The sequence below is a fragment of the Pogona vitticeps genome, chromosome 9, assembly GCF_051106095.1.
Source record: "Pogona vitticeps strain Pit_001003342236 chromosome 9, PviZW2.1, whole genome shotgun sequence".
NCBI lineage: Eukaryota > Metazoa > Chordata > Lepidosauria > Squamata > Agamidae > Pogona > Pogona vitticeps.
The window spans coordinates 3443670-3467667 of record NC_135791.1 but is presented as its reverse complement, the minus strand read 5'-3'; the positions used below and the strand labels follow the sequence as shown (position 1 = coordinate 3467667).

Here is a 23998-nt window from a genome sequence, read left to right as displayed (position 1 = left end):
GTGCAGGCCAATGAAAGTTTCAATCGCCAAAAAACGACTGAATCTCCAAACTCAACCGAGAGCCAGATAGGCAAAGCCTAAACCCTTATACCAGAATGGAAATCTGGCCGGATTTTGTTCTCAGCAGTGTAACAAAGTGGGACAAAGCTCAATATAATGGTGTTTAGGGCCAGGGTTGTAGGTTTTTCATGTATGCTACAGTATAATTTCAGAGTTCATACGTTATCTTCCGTTGCAGTGGCTAACTGGCTTTGCATGGGTGCAGAAAATGCTGTATTTACTACAGTCCTGTCTATGTACCGTATGCATTTGTCCTGAATGGGTGATTCCCTGGCATGACACCAGGTGTGCTTTGAAGATGTTCTTTCCTCCCCATGTCTGCGGAAATGTCAGAAGGCACATCTTAGCCCCATGTTACTTCCTGTGGCCTGCTGTCCCACCACGACTCTGTATCCTCCCATCTGCATGGCCGGCCGCTCTGCATCGCCCTCTTGAATTCCCCGGCTGTGCATTCGGAAAGGCTTCGCCCCTCCATCGGAAGCAAAGCCTTATCAAATAACGAAGCATGAGGACAACAAAAAGGCTCCAATATAACATTTAGCAGGGAGGGCAAGGATGATCGCATGGGATAATATACATTGCTGGTCCGGCACTTTGAAGAAGGAAGGTAATAAAAAAGTGATCTTAGGAACCTTTAAAGTGGGTTGGATATTTCAGTGGTTTATGGGATCTGGCTGTGGAGCCAGAGGTTGGGGGTTCGAATCTCCCACTGGGCATCTCCTGGGACAAGGACCAGCCTGGGTAGCCTTGGGCAAGCTGCACAGTCCCAGGGCACCCCCTAGAGGAAAAGGGTGGGAAATCACTTCTGAGTATTCATTGATCTAGAAAACCTTGAAAAAGGTGGTCATAAGTCTGAATTGACTTGACGGCACATGATGATGATGATGATGATGATGATGATGATGATGATGATGATGATGATGATGATGATGATGATGATGATCTTGGCACTTTTAAGACTGCACTGAACTTTGACCTTTTGTCATTTGAAGACAAGAATAATGTTACCAAATAGCAGGGCATTCTGCATTTCCTTCCCGCAGTCTGCAGCTTGCTTGCCTTGACACAAGCCAGAGATCACCCTTTCGACACCGATGAGGCTTCCTTTGGGCAGAGAGGCTCACGCACCGTTGGTAGGGGAATTTTAAAAAGGATCTGAGCACCCAACAGGCGGGTCAGGCCCAGGGAGAAAAAACAAACAAACAATCAAAGAATTTGTCCTTACTATTTTTGGAGCCAGGCATGTTATAACTTAGAAAACGTTTTTTTAAAGTTGGCCCTTAAAAGGTTCTTGGCACACAGTTTGCCACCATGGAGTCAGAGTCACCCACATAGTGGAAACACGCCTAATTCGAACTGTCAGATGTTTGAGGGTTGCCAACCTGCCCATCACAGCATGTTTTTGTGGCGGGGGGGCAGCACCATTGTATTAATACCTCTGGGCGTGGAAACGTGGAGGTGCCGCTGGGGTGCCACCTATCCGCTTCAGAAGTCTGTAAGTACTTGCGTAGAGAGAGAGGAGGAGGAGAGAGGGGCCCTTTCTATCTGCGTTTATTTCTTGCACCCACAGAGCTCATTAAGTTTCTCTGAGGCCTTTCCGGTTTGGCCAAAGCTAGCCTGCAAGTCAAATAACCTCCCCTTTTAAAGCGATATCATTACGACGCTCGAAAACATCCTCCAGCCAGAAAATATCGTAAAGCCCACCAAGCGTCATTTAAAAAAAGGACCTTCCAAGAAACCGCAATTGCAATTAATCAAGACATGGTGGAGAGAAAGAGGTTTTAGGCAAGGTAGCACACGGAGAACAGAAGTCCCTCTCGGGACCCAGCGAGGAGACCACCCAGCCAGGGTGGGTTTCGCCGGCCCCGGCCCCTCTTTTAAGAGGATGGGGGGGCTGTTCGAAGAGGGGGCGGTTGTGCCACCCATCGCTTTGCGTCTGTTTCCAGGCCTCCCATTTCAGCAGCGCCTCCTGGACTGGAAAATGTTTGTCTTCCTGGATGTCCAGGGAATTCACAAAGCTCTCCTCCAGCACTGAGGCCAAGCTCACCTGCACGACGGTATTTCCAATCACTCTCGTATGGGCATGAAAGCTGGACAGGTAAGAAAGCCAACAGGGGGGGGGGAGGACAACAACAACCACTTTATTAGTTTGAAAGGTGGTGCTGGAGGAGAGCTTTTCGGATCCCCTGGGCTGCCAGAAAGATGAACAAGTGGGTTCTGGATCAAATGAATCCTGAATTATCTTCTGGAGGCAAAAATGTTGAAACCAAGTTTGGCCTCCTTTGGGCACCCCATGAGAAGGCAGGGTTCTCTAGAAAAGGAAAGGTGGGAGGCAGCAGGGAAAGAGGAAGGCCACAAGTGAGATGGGCTGACTCACTAAACGAAGCCATGGGTTTTTAGTTCGAAGAGTTGAACAGGACTACAGAGGAGGGGACCTTTTGGAGGTCACTCATTCATAGGATCGCCATAAGTCAGAAGCGACGTGATGGCCCATAACAACAGAGGTTAAAAAACGAGATCTCAGAGGCTTATTCTAGATATCCTTCCATACGTTCATCCCCCTTTTCTCCTCCAGTGTCCCCCCAGAAGTAAAAACCAAGCTCCCACAGCTGGCTAGAGCCGCTTTGACAGGGCCAATTATCATCTTCTAGGCAGAAAATGAGTTTGACATTCGGAGAAGCTTAGCGTCAGGCCAGCCTTTGATTTTCTTCCCTGCTCATGGTCAATTAACCTTTTGGAGTGCTCCCAGGCCACGCTTGCCACTTTGCTTTCTGACCTTTTGCTAGGGATCTGGCAAGCTATTAAATCAGCCCGGGAGCAACCGTGAAAAATGTGTCGGGGGAAATTTCGGCACAGAACGCAAGCATGAGATTCTCCATCCATTCATTGGTAGGGAAGGGAATCCCCCACTCCTCTTCTCTTTCTGTTCCCCGATGATGCGGCTCCCTGTCCCAGCTCAGCGTTTAAGCCTGCCACCTAGTGGCACGTTGGAGAGTGGCGGGAGGGGAGCCCGAATCCTCATTTAACCTTTCCATTCATTGGCAAAATTGAAAATTGGGTGTTTATAATCAGTTTTCTGGACAGCTAATTGCGTTTCGCACCAGAGGCTCTGCAACTGATTTTTACCAGAACAGTTCTCAATCCCTCCAGAGCTGACAGGCTGTCAAATATATATTTGAAAAATATGTAGGAATTGTAATGTCTTTAAATGAAATGAAATCATATGGATTTAGCAGTGTCCTGTTCAGCTTCCAGGACAGATTTAGTTGTGGGATTTTTTTTTTAAAAAAAACGTTATTTGAATTGCATTTCCCTTTGGTTTGTGTTTTTAATTATTATTAATATAACAAAATATAACAAAAACATAAATGACAAATAGAATCACAACTCAGTTTGTTTTGGTTTTTAGCTAAGTTCAGGAAGTTTCTTCAATCCTTAATTTCCATTTATTTTTATTTCTATTTTAATGGAAACATACTCCCACATACATGGAAGCTTGCTGAGTGGATTCATACAGCTTGCTTCGTTGTCTTCTCAGTCATTATGAAGTCTATCCATCAGAGACAGAAGCTGCTGACATGACATTCAGTGCTAGCAATATAGCTTGGACAAGCTTTTATGCCCCCCACACCCTTTCCTAATTATACATCAAACACGTTGCTTTTGTTCCTGCGAAGAACCTCTAATTGGTGAGGGATTTTCAGCAGGAACCCACCCACAAACGAGGAATGAAGTTGGCGTGGTTACCAGCCCCATTTTAAGCAGTCTTCTGGCACAGCGGTTAAACTGCAGTACTGCAGTCAAGACTCCTCAATCCTGGACTCGGATAGCCGACTCAGCCTTCCATCTTTCTGAGGTTGGTAAACTGAACCCCCAGCTCTCTGGGGATTGGGCAGCCAATGTGTAGCCTGCATCATCAAATTGCAAACCATCCGGAGGGTGCCTTAAGCACTATGGGTCCGTGCATAAGTAGCACATTTGCTTTTTGCTTTGTTTTTAACCTGCTGCAGTGGGAAATCTCCTAATTTTAAATATATAAAATGAGCATAGACAGAAATTGTGCATCTCATCCTGTACTTCCAAGCCCCTTGTTTAGTGAGTAAGCAATATGCTGGCCTGATCAGAGAAGGGCTTGCGACAGGCTTAATCTATAGCTCTGATTGCTGAGGCACATTTTATTAAGAAAAGCCCACTGTTAGAGGGGAAATCAGTTAATACTAGAGGATACTTATATAACTCTTAACAATAAGGTGGGATTTCAAGGGGCCAACTGTGAGAGAAGTCCATATCTGGAAGGCTTGCTCCTTCCAGGGGCAAAAAAAGGTTTAATTGTGAAAACACCTTAAAACAAGAGGCAAATAAACTCTCTGGATTATATGTGGAATGTAAACAGGTTCCCTTGCATGTCTACGGGAACATGTCTTAAGCAGACCGTGCTCCTGGAGAAAATATTGCATAAGTAGTGAAGACGCAGTTTGTTGAGTATGTGCTTTGGCATAAGAATTATATGTGCCATCGCAAGCACTGGGGTTGGAAGATAATGTGAATTCTCTGTATTGGCCGGAGCTGGCACGGCATAGCAACGCTGTGTCGCTCGGCTCTTCCGAGGAATGAGGCTCCTGTTTTCAAAGGTCTTGCTTTAGTAGCACTAAACAAACCCACGAGGTCTTGTAGCACAATACATGTCTAGGAGATTCAAAAGACCCCAAAGGAAGGGAAATGGGAGGAAAGGTAGACCAGGGAAAGAAGAAACAGGAGGGGTACAGTAACAAAGACGCTCTCTACAGGACCACGGGGGTGGGGGGGGAGAGTCTTCATAACAGGAAACGTTTCATAAAATACCTGTGGTTTTGGCCTGTATTGTTTGGCCGGCCAAAATATGCACCTGGCAGCCGAACCCTCCTATTAATGCTGTGCTCTGTCTGGTATTTCAATGGATCCTGACATTGGGAGGAGGAGGAGGAGAAGGGGAGGTGGCCGCGAACAAGAAGGGTTTGTAGATTTCAGGAGCAGGAGAGGGAGGGGGACGTTAACGAGGGTAATGATGATAATGAGGTTTACAAAATAGAACTTTCAAAGCAAAGTTGTTTGGGTTTGAGAAATGGCCTTCGGCAAGTTTCACAGGCAGCAGGACTTCATAGTTTGGTTCCCCCCCCCTTTTTCCCCCCCTCTTTTTTTCAGGAATAAAAATCAGCTTGTTTTATTGTTGTGTGCTGTCAAGTCACTTATGGCGACCCTATGCATGGGCGCTCCCCAAAACGTCGTGTCTTCAGTGGCTCCACTCAGCTCTTGCAGACTCCAAAGTCATGGCTTCCTTGAGGTAGTCAGCCCATCTCACATTGGGTCCTCCTCTTCTCCTGCTCCTCTCCACCTTTCCTAGCATGACTGTCTTTTCCACAGAATCCTGCCTTTTCATGAGGTGCCCAAAGTAGGACCGCCTCACTTTAATCAGTTTTGCCTGCAGACATGGGCCAGACTTCATTTGATAAAGGACCCGCTCCTCTTAGCTTTCTTTAGTGTCCAGCTTTCACACCCAAACTTAGTGACTGGAAGGAAATCCAAGAGTGTGGATAATTCTGGTTTCGGTCTCCAGTAACCCATCTTTGCACTTGATGGCCTTTTCTAGTTTCTTCACTGTTGCCCTTCTGAATCTCAGTCTTCCTCTGATTTCTTGACTGCAGTCTCCATTTGGATTGACGATTGAACCAATTTCTTTGTCAATGTTAAAGTTGTGTAGCTCTTCTGTGGTCATGATGTTGGTCTTCCTGACATTCAGTGACTGTCTTGCTTTTTGCCCTTTCTTCTTCCAATTTCTTTGTTTGAAGTCGTTGCCACTTTCTGCCGGGAAGATGGAGTAGCTTCTTTTTTTACACCAGGTTCATGTTAACTTGCCAAGCTTCCCATCCTGGGTAAGACGAGTCTACCAGTTTATTCAAGTGTGGAGCTTCTTTTGAAATTGAATTATCCTTTGCCAAGCTTCAAACAGAACGTGACCTGCTCCCAAAATCTCCAGATTTGTGTTCTTCCAAACAATTGCGTAAAGAACTCCTTTGCCAAAGTCAAATTGAGTAGATCAAAGCCACGTATGGGTGACATCATCTCTTCATCAAACTGAGTAATTTATTAAAAAATTATGAGTCACTTATCTGTTTACAGCACAAATAAACAAGTGGCTGCAGTTCCTATGACAGAAAAGAGAAAATGATTGTTCCTTAAAAGCACACCCAACAACACCGAAAATATAAACAACAGCAGCAGCCAGGAAAGCCACCAAAGCTAAACAAAACCACCAACAACAACAACATCTGCTCTAAGACTGCGATCGAAAGTTGTCTTATTAGAGAATAAGCCCCCCAATGAAATCAGTAGCACTTACTTTTGAGTAAACAAGGACTGGGCTGGAAGGCGATAAAGGAGTCATGCTGTTTTTGCTTTGGTGGCCGATTTCAAGTCCAATTTCAAGGTGAAGACCAGGAGGTAAAATGGGACTCCCAAGAGTGGACGTATAGTCCAGATAGGCGGGGTATAAATCAAATAAATAAATAAAAAAATAAAGTTCATCTTTAAAAAGACCTTGACAACAGACTGAGCGAAGGGCAGATCGCCTTGTCACAGTCGTTCCCACCATGGATGAGACATATTGTTTTCTCTAATTAAAGCTATTGTTTCTAATTTTGTGTGTGTGTGTGTGTGTGTGTGTGTGTGTGTGTGTGTGTGTGTGTGTGTCCAACATTTTGTCTTGGTGCTTGTAGCAAAACTGTCTGGCAGACGCGTGAAGGTAACAAATCCCATGTGTTGGGGGGGGCCGAAGCCCAGAATGTTCCCTTTTCCTTCTTGGTAATGAGAAGGTTAGTGTATTCTGGAGAATAAGGAGATGCTTGGAGCGGGGCCGGCACTGTGCTTATGGTGGGGTGGTGCTCACCAGGGGTGTGAACATGAGAGTCGTAAGGTCGAAGAGTCCACAGGTATTGAACCAAGAGGTGACACCGGTGTGACTTAAGTCCCACCAGAGACTCGACACAGACTCAGCTCAGGATTTTTTTTTCAGTGACTCAAACTCAATTCGCAACTCAGAACCCACCCACCCACCCCTTTTTCCTGTTAGCAACTCTTGGGGGGCCTTACTTAATTCATCGTTCGGTGCTCCAACCCTGTTGCAGTTGCTTTTGTCTTGAAAAGATGGGACTCTGGTCAACTCTAAGCCCTTTAAAACAGTGTCTGCTTGTTCTGAGCTGATGATAATTATTGCAATCCATCATGCCTGCAAAAGAGGCTACATCCACAGAGAACGTGCCTCGAGCTGCTGCCGTCTGCATGGAAATTCATGTTAGAGGAACGAAATCCCCTTCCAAGGAGGGAGTGAAAAGAAGGGCCCTGGAGCCAGAATTAATGAAGATTGATGGCTGCCTTTCTCGCTCCTTGAAGGGAAAGCAGCCGTTTCCTCCTGCATGATAAGCCTCTGTTGTCCAAAGCAGGGAGTTGGGACCCTAAGAACCCTCTAAGGATGATCCACCCCAGAGCGGGATTTTGAACGGATGTGTCGCAAGAGTCTTTGGATGCTGCCTGAGGTGGAACCCTGCCCCTTTTGAAAGGGGCAACTCTGCCTTGGGACAGAGGAATTGAACCTGCTCCCAAGTCCCTGCTGGAGGGGCAACACAGAACTGCGACCCACACCTATTTCCCGACGACCCACACCTATTTCTCTCCGGCAGCAGGTTTGTTGACCTGCAATGGATCCTCAGCAATGTTTAGCACCCTGAATGGTTTCTCACCTTCCGCTTCGGGTGTGACCCCGTGAAGAAATCAATTGCAATCTGGGCCACTCGTCGGGTGAAACTTTTCTCCCCAGCGATCACAGGATGCATGAGGATGCATGCGCTCCACCCTGACCCCAGTCCATCCCCAAGCTGGACCAAAAGGGAGGTGGTGGTTCTACTTGTGAGCATGGACTGGTGTGATGCACGGGTCGCTTTAAGGGTGTGTGTGTGCTGCCATTAAAGCAACCTTTTCTGTGTTGCTCTCTTCAAGTCCTAAGCAGACAGACATGCACACGCTCGAGGGAACCGGTGGAAGAAGGGATGCCTTAAGAGGCGATGATCTCTGCTTGTCTCGCCAGGAGCTCTTCTCGTCCACTGCAATTTGTAAATCGGCTCGCTTTGCTTTGCGACTGGTCCCGAATTCATACTCTTGCTCCTCTTTTATTTAGTCTGATTTCTCTAGACAACAAAGAAAGAGTCAGCCGTGTCTGTGATGTACGAGTTTACCCAGAGAATTTCACATTTCCTAATTCCAGATTCCTTAACTGTGAGCTCCTAGCCGAGGATGCATCTAGCAGTCCATTTTCAGATTAGCAGTTCCTCATCCCCTAGGATGCCAGGGCCAAAACCAGGGGTGAATATTTCTAATGTTAAGCAACAATGACAAAATAATAGGGGGCCCCCCAAGAGAGTAAGACAGAAAATAGGGGTTTCCTGCACTACTTCCTAAACATATATTATGTTCCCAACAGTAAAACCATTCTGTTGAGCCAGGGGTGGGCGGAGAGGAGATGGAAAGCCAGTTCTAAAATACATTGCACATAATAAAACAAAAATTTCTCCAATGGAACTATAGTAGTTTCCTGAAACTTCAACCAGTACCCTGAGACCATCCGTAGCTATTGACCTAAGTATCAGCTTAAGTGTAAGAGGGTTATTTGGCAGCCATAACAGTATTTGAGTTGTTTTACTGGTACTTCAGTTGTGTGGGCACATGAAGAGAGCCCTCTTTATTCATCCTCATCTCAGAACCGCGGCGCTGGAAGGGATCCTATGGATCCGCGAGTCTAGTCCCTATCCAGGAGGCCCCGTGGGAGGGGGGGGGAATCGAACTCCCAACCCCTTCTGGCTCCACAGCCAGAGACCTAAATAAATCACTGAGTTCTTTGGGCGCATGCCATCCTTTCACACCAGAAGCTGTAATGTGCAAAGTAGCCTTCAGTAATCCCAGATCTTTTCTTCCACGTTTTATGAGCATCGTGTTCCAAGCAGGGGGAGAATCAGAGCATGAAGGAGCCAGAAGCCCCCAGTCCTTGCAAGTTGCACCAGGAGTTTTTATGGGCTAGGGAGCAGAATATCAAAGGAAGAGCATGAATTATGGAATAAAAGTAAAATAATATTTGTCATAAATAGGCTGAATCTGATGTAACATTTCGGGCTCAATAGCTCTTTTTTTGTTAAAAGTAATATTCCTTGTGCACCCATGTGAGAATGCCAGTTCAGAAGTAAATGGCACAGATATAAATATAAATGATTTATATCAGTGGTTCCCAAATTGTTTTTACTCGCAGCTTCCTTGACTTACTGAGCAGTGTCTGTGTCTCCCCTGATAGGACACCGTGTGCGAGGGGGGAGCCCGACCTGAGTACTGTAGTACTTCTGCAGATTCCGTGACACCCCTGGCTATGTTTGGTGGCACCCACCATAACTACAAGTTTGGGACTCGCTGATCTACGTCATGTCTTCAGAATCCCAAGTCTATGTTTTGAACTAGGAAAAATCTAACGGTTTTCTCGAGGAAAAGCTGCACGGCTATAAACAGTTACAGTACTTGCAGTCAGTTCTGGCAGTGGAATAGCGTTTTCTTTCTTTCTTTGGCAAACTCATTGCAGTTTTTATTTGCAGAGTAGCAGCTCATAAATGATAATAAAAATGGCCTTTCTGGGTCAGCTTGGTGATTCATGCCACTCTGTATTCAGTACTTTGTGAGGGACAGACATCAATGGATTATCTTTAGTGGCCATTTTTCTTCCCACCATTGGACTGAAGGTAGCACAGGGTTAGGGTTCCTGGGTAGCCTTCCACTAGATAACAGCAGCCAAATTATGCCTTTGTGCCATGTGCCTTTAGAACAGTGATCCCCAACCCGGTGGCACGTACCCCCTTGCAGATTTGGAAGACTATTCGGTATTTTACTGCAGTATAATGGGTAGCCTGTATAATTATATTGTAATCTGTCCACAGAGAGTTTTAGGCACTATGAGGCCTTGTAGCATTCAGATTTTTCAAAGCAACAAAGCAATATTCCAGTTACTTTGGAGAACAGGGAGAATTAAGTATGACTGTTTAAATTGTAGTTACAAAGATGGCGAACGGGTAGGGCTTTGAACTAGAGGGGTAACGACTTGAAAGCAAAACCTTCCAAATTCTGCATCTGACATCCAACATCTAGATGTGTTCCAGCAACCTGATGCAATCATCTCCACCGGTGATGGATGGATATTGGTGGAGATGATTGCATCAGGTTGCTGGAACACACACACACACACATACAGATATACAGATATACAGATATATATATATACTGTATTTCTGTTTGGTTTGTGGTGAGTTCCGACCATTCCCTGCCTTAAGCAAACAGAGATACCTTCCCACCCTCTTAACAGATCTGAATGTTTGTTTTGAATGCCTTATTTTTTAAAAACACACACACACAACAACAACGGTCCATTTCCCCCCTCCCCTGGAATGGTTGCATCTCATAGAACACATATATCAACCTGTCCAAATAACAAGAGTTGAAGTGAACGGAAGGTCCCCACCCCACCCCAAATTGGCCAGGCTGGTGGCTCATGTTTAGATAGAATGGCTGGAGAAAAACAGCCGGAGTCCTTCAGAGCCCCTCTCGGGGATCCCTCGGAAGCGCAAGCAGGAGAGGCTGAGATCATGTCACTCCGGATGAAGTCACTCAAGGCTGCATGAAACGAACTACAGCACGTAGAGAGATCTAACCCCCGGACTTATATTTGAAATGCAAATGAGCGAAACACCTCAGCCTGAAGTGGTCCTTTGGACTGATTCTAATTGTGAGGAAGGGGCCGCACGTCATCCTGTCTGCGTTTACAGGACAGGGTTTGTCTTGGCTGTCTCGCCCGCCAGGATGCCTGAATTAAAGGCGCAGACTGGCTCCGACGTCCGTTATCTGTCTGACCCTCGCTTGGTTTTCACGATCTTCCTTTCCCCTTCTTCCTGAACCGCTCCAGGAGTTGGAGGAAAGGAAAATGATGGAAACCAAATTATGCCCATAAACATAGGCCTCTTGCTGTGGATATAACCTATGAACGCAGTAGGGGATATGGCTGGGAAGTGCTTGGCTGTAATTGCTGCTCTCCGATGAGAGGTAAAAGGTTTCTTTGACTCTGTCAACAGCGACACTGTTAGTCGTGCCAAGGTGTGTGTGTGGGGGGGGAGAGGAAGGGCCGTAGGCTGCTCTAGAGGGAAAGAACTGGAGTAGATGCTAAGCTCCACTCTGGAGGCTGCATCGAATGCTTTCAGAATAGATGGCCTTCAACATGCAGGGTCATAGAGTTCCCATGCACGATTAGGGTGCAATCGGATGGCAAGGAAGGTGTGCATCTGTGGTGCCATGCATGTGAACCAGCACGAACCTCCGAACCGAGGTTCGTGCCCATCTCTACGGTCATGCGATCACCAGGAAATAGCTCACACTGGACTGCGCCACAAATGGTCCAGCATGCAAGCTCTACGCCTGTGTGATCCCACCCTTACTTTGTTCTCTGCTCACTTCAAGATCCACATGGGTATGTTGGTGGGTTGATCACCAGCCTTTCCACCGGCCATGCCGGCTGGGAGATCCTGGGAGTTGTGATCTTAAGAAGTAACCTTTTCAAGTTCTGGAGGGCAGAGGAAGAATCGTGTCAGCTGCCTTGAGTTCTTTGAATAAAAATTGGGGTTACAAATGCCATGAATAAATGGAGTGATTTTACTGTTCTGCATCCTTGGTATCGCCTGAAAGAAAACTTAGGGGACACATTTTTTTTTTTAAGAGTCTTCTCCCGGCTTCCCGAGAAAGCCTTGCAGAAGTCTGAAGTTCCGTTTTCGCCATGTAACTTCTCTTTATGTCCCCTCTTCTTATAGGGCTATGACTCTGGTCTCGGTCTCCCTGGCCTTTAGCAGAACGACAAGGAGAGCCTTAGACATGCTGTGAAGCTGGGCTTCAGGTCCCTGCCAAGCCTTTTGCCCTTAGTCTTGCCGCACCAGGGCTCCAGGTAAGGCCGCGTCACCTCCTTGCATCCCACGCATCGAGAAGGAGCTGGAGGTGGCTTTCTTTGCCCTAAGGTTGCTTCCACTAAGGGCCTACGTTCAGTTTCCTCCCTTAATTTTCTGCTGATGACCTCAGGGTGGAGGGACTGGGGGTTTAACCCAGCATCCTGATTCCATCTCAAGAAGCATCAAACCTCAAGCACTATTTTTTGGCAGTCTCCAGATTCAATGCCTAGTTTGTAATGTTCTCCAAACAGGATGCCCATGACAGTAATTTTCTAGAACCCAAGCACTGGTGTGCACTCTTTTCATTTGGCACAATCGCTGAGAAGGTGTCAGAGGGCACGGGGAAATCCTTTAAAACGTCTTGCCTTTTTGTGTTACTTTTTTGAAAGGAGAAAATAAGGACGATAGACTTCATATTCACTATAACGGGATTCAGGGTATCTGGAAACTGCGAATTTTCAAAAATTCCAAATCCGAAGGGCTGTAATTCCAAATCCGAATTCCAAATCTGAATTTTGGAGCTAGTGCACATCCCTGCTTTTCATTATGAAGGTCGTTCCCGTAAGCAATAGGAGTGCAAGTGAGATGCAGGGTGAGGAGCTACCTAATCTGCTCAAACTCTTGAATGGCTGAGGTAGGGTCCATAAAAATATGGATTTTCCTGTACGCTCCTCTTTTTGTATGGCCTTTTCTTTCAATCTTGCATGCAGTAATTTCCCTAGAAGGAGGCCTATCAGAGAGCTCTTGACTTGCCTCAGTTGTATAGCTGTTGATCTGCACCCGTGTGGTGAAGAAGCCTAATAAACGTCCAGCTGACGACAGAGCAATGCAGGGTTTCCCTGTGATCCCTTGCAGGGAGAGGGATTTCAGCCTCCTGTTTTCGGTGAGGAAAGTGTGCAGAATTGTCAGCGGCCAGGCTGCCTCTGAGGCCTGCCTTCAGCATGGGACATCGTCCTCGGATCGCTGGGGACAGGCAGCTGGCCTGTACACTCTGCCTCCCCCCATTAGTTAAACATTTGCACACATTAATGGGCGCTGGAGCGACCATTTCATTCTTGATCATGATCCCAAAGCTGGGATGGTATCTTGCTTAGATGGTGGCCATACTGGGGATTGTGGTTTGAAAAACTAACTTAAGATGTGCTTCTTAGGGCACATGTGCACTCAGCAGGATGTGTGGTGTAGTGGGTAGAGTGATGGAGTAGGACTCTGGAGAGCAGGGTTCGAATCTCAGCCACGGAAACTCACTGGAGGCGTGGAACGGGTAGAACCACTCCTTAAATATCTCACTTACCTTGAAATCCCTGTTAAGGTTGCTATAAAATGGTTTTGGATTTGATGGCATGTAACAGCGATAACAATAATAACTCTTAGCAGACATACCGCAAAGAGTGGTGTTTCAGAAAAAACAAACATCGGTGGCCACAAACATTCCTGGATTATAAGACGTTTTGAACGGGAAAACATGAATCACCCTGGGATTCTGCTGAAGGGCACATTTCAGATCCCCGAAATAAAGAAAATAGGGACTGCTAGAGAGCTCAGCGTTTGAGGTTGCTGGCTGCCAAGCCCAAGGTTGGGAGTTCGATTCCCCCACTGGGCCTTCCTTGACAGGGGCCGGACTAGATGACCCAGAGGGTCCCTTCCAGTCAGTTCTGCAGTACTAAGAGGAGGAGGATTTTAAAAAATAAAGAGATTTCAGACCAGCTGATTGGTGTAATTTTGGATTTCCCCTTTATACTTTACGGTTGAAGGAGAACGGCTCTGGAGAGAAGTCAGTTGATAAAATTCATCAACACCGTTACTTAATGGCCCCACTCTAGCTCTCACCTGCTCATGGATTTCAAATAAGGAGCTGGGTGGAGATGATTAGAGGAGCCAGCCATGGCACTTAGGCTGATGCCAGCATTCAGCCCAAGGCTGCCAGCTGGAAGCTCTGGATAATGAAGAAGGTACAATCCTGCTCATGCTCTCAGGTCAATGCCAGGAAGCTCTTCCTAATGTTTAGTCAAAATCCTTTCCTGTCCTTGAAATGCATCCCTTCAAGTCCTGTGCTCTGGAGCTAGAGAAAACTTTCGCTCCTTCTTCCACATGACAGGCCCTTAAAATGTTGAAGATGGCTTCCCTGTTGCCTCTTAGTCTTCTCTTCACTAGATGAAACATGCCCAGCTTCCTCAATCATCCTTGGCAGGGCCTGTTTTTGCCCTCTTCTGGATATGTTCCAGCACATTCCAAGTGACCTCACTTCCAAGGGAGAGCTGATCAAAGCAGAGCAGAGCGGTCCTTTATTCCTCCCTTTGATCTGACACGACACCTCTGTGAATGCAAACCCAAGAGCGGGTGATGCTTTCATTAGATCCCTAATGAAGCTTGGAATCGCACAACATACACACACAACCTGTTTGCAGCCTGTCTCTAAACTCATCTTAAGAAGCACACCTGGTACAAGAAGCACAACAGCCATAAAACTTTGGGACTCTCATAAATAATTTTTTTTTTTTTTTGCATTTCTTGGTGCACAGCCTGAGGAAGATGAATTAATCGCTGGAACCCAGCGGCTTGTTTGATGATTTTTTGGGGGTGGTCTAATAAAAGGAATTGCCTACTGTTGCATTTGTCTTGTTTAGACTTGTTCTAAAACCTTTTTATACTTCTATTAAGGCAGCCTGGATCACATCGGCTTTTTCTGCTGCTGCATCACACCACTGACTCATGTTTAGCTTGTGGTTTATTAAATAAAGATACCTTGAGATCTTCATTTAATAGGCTATAAGCTATAAAAAGTTTCCCTGGAGAGCTAGAATGTGATGCAAGTCTGCCTCTGTGGAGCTCTCCGAGGTCCTGCAATTTCAAGCTGATCGGCTCCACCACTTTCTTGAATCGTGTAATACCCCAGTCACCCCTCCGTAGGGTCAGAAGAGGTCACAGGCTTGGCCTGTAAGCCCCACCAAGCGTGTCCCAGCCTCCTGGCTTGGCCTGAGAAGAAGAATAGTAACAAAAACTGTGTCTGAACTTCGCTTCTGGTGGTGGCTTCGCCATGGCTACTGGCTACTTTCTCTTGATGCTTGCTATATTAATTTCCTTCTTAGAAACATTCATATTTGTGGAACTAAGTCACAGCGGGTTGTGGAAACATCATAACTTGTTTTAATATAACTACAGAGAGGACTAAACCCCAAGGTTATATGGGAAATAAGTGACTGGAGCTTCCAGTGTTCTTATTGGGAAACAGCTGTAGTTAGGGATTCCAGATTTGATCACAAAAGCAATATCAAGGATGGAGATAGTAAACCCACAGCCCTTTCTGTTTCCTATCTCTCTCCCTCTCTGCATGTTGCAGTTGTACACAGACAAATAAACCGGAATGGTCAGCCCATTGCAAACCTCCTTTCCTTTATAAAAACAGAGAAAGAATAAAGCTGCATGCTTTATATTGATCTTTGTGCCTAGTACCATATTTGAAAGGAAGTCATACATTAGGAAGGGAAGGATCTGTTCTCAATCATCCCAGAGTTCAGAACATGTAATAATGGGCTCATGCTACATGAAACCAGATTTAGGCTGGATATCAGGAAAAACTTCTTAACTGTTGGAGCAGTATGACAAGGGAACCCACGACCCTCGGAGGTGGTGAGCGCTCCAATGCTGGAGGCCTTCAAGAGGAAATTGCCCACCCTCTGTCAGATCTGCTTTGATTTGGGTTCCTGCCTTGAGCTGGGGGTTGGACTTGATGGTCTTAGAGGCCCCCTTCCAGCTCAATTACTCTGATTCTGTATTTAATGTCTTTCCTGCACATCTGTAGAGTCTCATATACATCCAGCTTTCTGGTTTCAAGTAAATTGTAGATAGAACAACAGAATATCCAGAAATTAGATGGCTTTCCTGTGTTTATTCCTCTGTTTAAGTCAAATGTGTATCTCTGGCTGGCCTTGTGGTGCAGCCCACGGGCCGAGACCTTGTTCCAGCGTCAGACGAGGAAATCGTTTATGTGCCTCAGAGTTTATAAGGCGAAGCTAAAGCTGAAGTGTGCGGTTAGCGCTGTGCTCGGCTGTGCACAGAGGACCCCTTGAAAGTCATAAAGTGACCACTTTGTCTTGGGATAGAGTTTGGTGGTGTTTAGAGGGAATGTGTAAGCGGGCGTGCACGTCACCTCTTAGCAAAGGACAATCGAAGTATTCAGCATACAGGAGCCTCTGAAAGGGAAGCGGACGATGGTCTGGACTGAGAGAAAGAGGGATTTCAGAGACAGGCTGGTGAGTTAAAGGCAAGCCTCCGAGTTGTTGTGTTTTTCAGGGGAGGGGTGGCTTCTTTGTACCCCAGCAGGAGAGAAAAAGAGACGCCACTGTGTGTTTCCAGATGCACGTTTTCAGGGAAAGGAGGAAAGGAACTGCAGGCAGGGTTTTCTCCCCTTTCCTCGTCCTCTGAAATGATTTCATGTTACCGCTCGGCAAGGCGGCAGCCGCCTCCATACCCCAGTCTTTTTTTGGGGGGGGGGGAGAAAATCATGGTTGCGGGAAATGTAGGAGCAACTTTGCTCTCCAGATATAAGGTGCTCTCTGTTGTGAGTTCCTTTCTCAGGAGCGTCTCTGAAAAACTGCACCCTCGTGGTCGGTTCATTTAGAGCATCTCGCTTGTCCAAAAGGTTACCGGGTGGGTGGGTGGCTGGGTTTGGCAACAAGCTCAAGCTGTTGTAGGACAGAACACAAAACAGGAGACTGAATTCTGTGATGCCTTGCAGCAAACGGTGTTATTTACTGGGAGAAGCGAGAGACACTTCTGTGCAAAACTCTTGAATCTGTCCTGCTACCTGTTACTGGATTAGAAGTTTGCAAGAGAGAGAGCAAGCAATGTGTGTATGGTTTAAGAGAATGTGGGGTGTGGCACTCACAGGATCCAATTGCTAAATGGGATTGAGGGAATTCTTTGAAACAGCTTTGCTGGAAGAAAAGCCAATAAGGTTGCACATTTCCATTTGATCTTGCCAGGCTCAGGTTGCTGGCTGGAGGTGGGCTCAGCCCACAATGATGTTGCTTTGGAGGTCAACCGCCCAGAGGATTGTCCAGTGCTAACTGGCCCGATATACAAGTGTAACAAGCCAACCAATAAATCACCTCCATCCAAGCCATACACCTGGTGTGGATGAGCTCCGAGGTCTTTCTAGGAAGGCTGGTGTGTTCATCTGTTGCAACGAAACCCGTCAAGGGGCTTGTGGCTGCTTGAAGACTAGCAAGTTCTGTTTGGCATAAGCTTGGGTGGGCTGTAGCCCACTTTGTGAACAGGAGAAGTGGAAGCACCGTCTTTTGCCTACGCAGGTGTTGCTTGCACAAGACGGCAGCCTTAAGGTGAAGTCTGGAACAGGGGGAGAGATCCCTGAACACTGCGGGCCAGTTGGCGCGTCTTTTGCCAAGACGAGGTAGCCAACGTTCCACAAAAGGGGAGCGGACCCCCTTCCCCCCCCCCGGCCCTCCTCTTGCAGCGTTTGGCCTTTGGCAGTGCGTATAACTGTCGACAATGCCGTCCTCTCATCAGAAGCCACTTAATCAGCCCAAGAGCCAGTGTCTTAACTGGGTTACTTCCCCGGCATTCATTGTGTGTTTCCCGACTACTTACCTCTGGGAAGGGGGAGGGTCTGCTTTGTGCTTTTCCTTGAAGACCCGACTTCATGCTGCTTTAGCAGTTCTCCAGGACAAGAGGGTCTGTGTTAGCAAGCTAGTAAATTCACACTGGCTAAAGTTTCCTGTGCTCCTAAATCTCCAGTTACAGCATCATTGTCTGAGAGATTGTCTCGGCTCCTCGGGGAGCCAAGAACTTTGACCTTTAATTTTCTTCACCCTTAATTTGCATTGTTTTATGACTGTGGTTCTTATATCCCTAGGGAACGATTGCTTTCTGTGTTAAATTTTGTTTTACACTTTCCCTTGGAGCCGGGAGGCAGGCTGAGAACGAGGGAAGGCAAAAAAGGACAGAAAGGTTTCAATGAGATTTCAGCAAGGAGGGAGGCGGGACTCTTTCAGAGCCAGGACAGAAACAGCACAGATTCCCCCCGTGTTGTTTAAATTTCTATTCCAACTGGCAAAATGTGAATTGCTTCTTACCTTGCTTTGTGTTCCGTCTTCTTGCATGAGTCTTCAGAGGTTTTGATTTTCCCTTTGCCACCGACAAGTTTGGGAGATGCCACCACGAGTCTTCTCATTTGGACCCTGTGAAGAAACCTAAGGCTTATTATAGTAGCGGATGATTCCTAGTAACAGAAGGGTGCTTGAACTTGGCACTGAATAGGGTTTATTTATATGCTCTGAAATCCATGTCATGAAGTGAGATGCTGGTCATGGACTAACATGGTTTTAAGTGTTAGAATATGTAATTGTGCAACCCAGCATGTATATATGCGTATATAAGAATGATTGAGATGTGTTATTTACGTGGTAGAACCTTGTAACTAATCAGATTCTGTCTGGCCTTTAGCCGATGGGTGTTTGAAGGAGTTAACTGCCAGAGAGGAGGAGAAGAAGGGAGAGTTAGGACTGAGGCTTATTCTGTTGAGAAGAAGCGTTTTTCAGATAGGCCTGTCTCCTATGAGTATGCTATTAAAGAAGCGGTTACAGGATTATTACAAGTTTGTTGAGCACAAACCTATACTAAGTAAAATGTCCAAGTACTCTTAATTTATTTTTCAACATGTTATAGAGTAAACATATCACCTCTCGCCCCCCCCCCACACTTTGCATTTGATTCACAGCCGGCAGACTGACCCAGTTTCCACGCGCAGCGCTTCGCGACAGCCGTGTTTGCTCTGCACATTCTCGCAGGCCACAAAGCACGAGAGCTAAGAGCGAATGCAAAGGGTGACTGCTGTGGGCGAGACGCAGAAGCAAGTGTGGGTCCTCCCTGTATTTGCACAGCCACTGCTCCAGTTGTGTGTGTTTTTTGTGTGTGTGTGTGTGTGTGTGCAGTATATTGAAATTTTTAGGAAGGAGTCTACTGGCGTGCTGGTTTGGAGCTCATTTTTCCTCCGAGGGGCCCTCTCAATTTTCCCCCTCCCTCTGTCTTTTGGCATTGAGGGAAGAGAAGAATACTTGTTTTTATGGAACATTGTTTGATGGGAGATTTGTATAAAAAGGGAGGAGGAGGCCAATGTTAAAGGATCTCAGCTGTAAAAATATGCTTTCTGCTATATAGGAAAGTGAAGGGGGGAATAATAGTCAAGGATTTGACAAGGAACAGCCTGAATCAGCAGCTTTTATTTCCCTTACCTGGTTTGACCCAAAGACTTGTGCCTCCTTTTCTACTCCCTTTTCTATGAAGTCCGTTTTAACAACAGCCTACGTGGTCTAATGGAGAGTGCAGCGAAGCAGAATGCGAGAGACTCGAGTTCAAATCCTCACTCTGCCAATTCTGTTCACTGGCTAACCTTCAGCCAGGATTATTTTCCCTCGGGGTTACAGCTTGCTGCAAGACAGAGGGGGAAAGCAGGAGGAGGAAAAAGTATGTTGCCCTGGATCTGGTAAAAATATAATAAATATATGGGATTTTGCACTTAGACAGTGGTGCAGCTGGGTCTGTAGAAAGGTTCCTCTCGTACTTGGGCTCGCATGCCGTCCGCGTTCTGCAGGGAGACTTACAGGTACACCTGCTGGGAAGCTTGGATTGGCACATTTTAAAACCCTATTTTAATCTAGGAAAGCCTCAGGCTTGTAGAAATCGTTTCTTTTAGATAGCCTTGTTTTTCTGTTCATCGTGAGAGGCACTCTGTCACCAGAAATCACATGTAGAGAGAATAATGTATTTGTCTACAATATATTTTTTTTTTACCCTGGCTTTCTCCTTAAAAGGACCCAAGGCAGCTTCCATCATTAAAAGACAATATTTAAAGCTAAAGAAGAGTGAGTATACGAATACTGAAAAAGATCAAACAAATGGCATACCAAAAAACAAAAAAACAACCCGTAAGTAACACCAAAAACAGAGTCAGGGCAGTAAGGCAAAACAAGACATTTAAAACTCCTGCTCAGGCAGCCAGTCATTCAGGGACAGCCTGCCTGAGGAGAAAGGTCTTGGACTGGAGAGCGGAAGGAGAACCAAGATGGGGACCAGCCTGGCCTCCAGTGGGAGGGAGTTCCACAGTCTAAAGGAGCAGCCACAGAGAAGGCCTTCTCTTGTGTCCCCATCAGAGGCGACTACGAAGGCCTCTCCTGGTGATCTTAAACATTTGAGCTGGTTCATAAAGGGAGTTGAGGTGCCTGAGATTGCTCGAGACCAACCCATTTCGGGCTTTATAGGTTAGAACCAGCCCCATGAATGGAATGGATAAATATGGCTTTCTTGTAACGTCTGTTTTCAAAATACCCCCAGCATAAATTACGGCTTGCATGGAGGCCAAAAGAGAAAGCAGGTGGAGCAATGGTGATGAAGTTTTGCTCGAGGGATGGAATGCTTGCGTTGCATGCAAAAAACGCCCATGTAACTCCAGCTTTTAAAAGATCGGGTAGGAGGCTGCGCAAGAAGAAAAAAATTCGCTGGGTCCAGAGAGTGGACAATCGTGGGCAAACTGGGGTTTAGTGTATCCCTCCCATGTCCCATAATGCTTCTGCTGTTTGTTTTTGAATTGCATCCAGCCCTGCGATGTGGAAAGGTTAAACCAACAAGCAAGCCATAATTATAATCATGAATATTAAAGGTCGTTGGCCAAAGTGAATATTTACCTTTCATTTGAGGCCTCGCTGGTTTGGGATTCTGTGCGCTGTGTGGCTTTAGGGGACTGGCAACGGAGACGCTGGAAGGAGGAGAGCGAATCAAATAGGTTTGCGGAGGCCAAATCCAGGCAGGAACCGTAGTCGTGAGTTCCTCGTAGCTTTGGTGGTAAGAGGAGGATTTAAAATGCATGTGTGCACACAGGCAGAGGGAGTCCAAATACAGTCGTTTCAAAGCTGCTTAATTTGCAGAAAGAAACACAAGTTCCACTGTTCTGCAGCTTTTGCCCCAGGTTCTCCAGAATCCCATCTGCAGGTTGTTTTTCCTTTGGGCTCTGTATGGTGGCAACTGTTCCCTGCTTCCCCTACAAGCAGTTAGGGGACAAAGGTCTGTTTCTAAGGAGGGGAGAATTGTATCCCATAATTTGATCCTAAGTATTCAGTCTTCGGAGTCTACTCTTTTGCATATCACCTGCATTAAAATACGTACAATATCTAGAGCAGTGGTTCCCAACCTGGAGTCCCCAGATGTTCTTGGACTAAAACTCCCAGAAGCCTTAACCACGAGCTGTGCTGCCTGGGTTTTCTGGGAGCTGTAGTCCAAGAACATCTGGAGAACCAGATGTTGGGAACCTCTTGAGTTAGAGTCTGTTGTTAGACACGTTTGAAAAGCAAACGTTTCATTTAACAAGTTCTGCTGGTTGTTTGTTTACATGGGGAGAAAGGGAGAAGGGATACACGGCCAGGTAACAGGGCATCGATTTGTGAGCCGTTGGAAGGCCATGAGGTGGGAGGTAAGGGGGTAGGAGCCGCCGTAAGTACCAAACGGAGAGCTGAGGTTTTGGTGGAGACGGTGGAAGAAGGGTGTGCTCCCTCCATGATGATGTCCTGCATCAGAGGGAAAAGAGGCAGCCCAAGAAAAAAATGAGAGTTTACAGCTTTATGCACAACATTATCCTGGGATATAAACTAAACATATAATTGAAATAATTTATTAAGCTAATAGTGTGGGTCACCAGGGGGGTGTGTGTCTTTTGTTCTGTTTGCCATTTCAGTGCCTACAATTACACAGATAAATACTAAGTGGGATATCCTTCCGTATCCATCACTGCTGCTTTATCGGCGGGTTCAACCACATAGGGAGAGCTGTATTTTTGTTGGTGCCTGCTCTAGGACGACACTGGTCACCCATTTCATTGTGAAACCTCCTTTACACAGAAAAAGTCAGAATTTAGGACTGAAAAAGGAGGAGAAAGGGGTGGGGTGGGGTGTAACCTCATCCCTTCCAGGGTCTCCTGAGTCTGGGATTAATTCCTGTGCCTTAGCAGCCACTTCTGCTCGCAAGCAGCCTCTCCTGCCAGTGACAAGAGGCCAGTCTTTCGAGGACCATGGAAAGGGTGGACACGGGCAGCCAACACAAACTGTTGACCTCATGGGGTTGGAACGCCCGCCGTAGCCTCAGCCACCGATTGCCCGTGTAAGGGCAGAAGCCCTGTCCTCGACGCTAAAAATTAATAAAAGCAGAGCGATTTGAAACACACCACTTGGGTTAGATGAAAAAAAATATATGGCATTGTTGCCGAAATTCTTTCGGGGTGCCGCCAAGCCCACATAGCGCTCAAAATCACTTCCATGTGGGGCCGTTCGCCACCGCTACCCTCTATTAAATCTCTTCTTCCTCGGTGTTCATGGTGTACTTTTCTCTCCTCCTCTCTCTCTCTCTCTCCCCCCCCCACCCGTTTCACCAAAAGCCGCTCAGGAAATTCCAATCAAATCCAGCCGAGGAGCAGCCCTCTTCCCTTCTTTTCCACGCAGGAAAAAGCCAAGGCCTCTAATTTTTATTAATAGTGATTGTGGTTCAATTAGTCCACAGCACTTTTGGTGCTCTGCATCAATAGAGGTGTCCGAAAATAAGCTGACTTTCGCTTCAGCGGAGACCTCATTTGAAGCCCGTGCCTTGGAAAATGTCACGAGAAAGGAAAGCTGTGTTTATAGAAAGCCCTTTAATTGTACACAAGTGGGCACTTCAGGCTGAGTCTGGCCTTATGGGGCATCCCAAGCAGTCAGGGTTCCTCATAAGTACTTCACCAAACAAACTCCCACTGACATTTTAAGAAAGCATCGCAGGGCAGAATTACTACCTCTGGCGACACTCCCCGAGTGAGGGAATTGTTGTCTCCGACGTATTCATTTTTCAAGCCGCCAAACGCCACGGGGAGGGGGGGGTTCTTCTCGCCCCCTCTCCAAGCCAGAGGGCTTCAAAGGCAGCCCAGCGAGGCCTTGGCGTCGAAATCAGGGAGTGCCTCAAGAGCCAAGTCCCGAGCATGCACGCTTTTTTTTTAAATATGTGGAAATCCTGCTAGGTTGAAAGATGGGATATAAACCCTCCGCTCAGGCCTTCCCACCCACTCACCCATTCAACCAGACCTCGTTTCTTGATTATCTCATTAGCGAGGGTGGGTGGTGAACAAATGCGTCAAGAGATGTTCCGGCGTGGTTGTCCTTGACTTGGAATGCATACGTTGAGTGCTTGGGTGGTTTTCAAAACCGCCTGATGGTGGAGAACATGTCAGCCTAGGTTCTCTTCCTGTGCCACAGGGACTAACCATGCATTGGTTGTTGTGGGTTTTTTGGGCTCTTTGGCCGTGTTCTGAAGGTTGTTCTTCCTAACGTTTCGCCAGTCTCTGTGGCCGGCATCTTCAGAGGACAGCACTCTGTGCTCTGTTGTAGTTGGCTTGGGAGTGCAGTATTTGTGGCTGTGAGATAGGCTTTTGTCTTTTTCTGTAGATGGGTGATTAGTGTGTCTTGTTGTGGGTGTATTGTTGTGCTAAGGAGAAGAGATTATTTGTCACTGTGGTTGATGGGTGTCATTAGCTGGTCTTTTGTGTGTAGTGATCCCCTGTCCTTGTGGCTGGGTAGAGAGTTCGTTGACCTTTTGCACGCTGTATTTTTGAGAGCTAGGAGCCAAGTTTTGTTGAGCTTCACACTTTCCTCTTTTTTGTTGAAGTTCTGCTGATGCTTGTGGATTTCAATGGCTTCCCTGTGCAGTCTGACATAATGATTGCTGGTGTTGTCCAGTATTTCATAACCATGCATTCATGATGTATCCCAAGGGGTAGAGTCCCCTTTTGCCTTGTTTGCTACTGGAGTGACGAGAGCCGAGAACGGTTGGGAGTGAAGCCTTATATTTTCAGTAGGTGT

General features: G+C 46.6%; 1 protein-coding gene across 3 annotated transcripts in view; it reads left to right on the top strand.

The window, feature by feature from the left end:
• COL8A2 (collagen type VIII alpha 2 chain) overlaps positions 1-23998 on the top strand; it is a 119917-nt gene that overhangs the window by 79308 nt on the left and 16611 nt on the right. The window contains exon 3 of one of the 3 annotated variants that reach the window (XM_020808864.3): positions 11976-12106. The exons of 1 other annotated variant lie outside the window; for it this stretch is intronic. The gene's annotated coding sequence lies outside the window, so the exon portion shown is untranslated. Of the gene's footprint in view, positions 1-11975; positions 12107-12171; positions 16361-23998 lie in introns of those variants that run through there. One more of the 3 variants, XM_020808865.3, reaches the window with a different exon arrangement.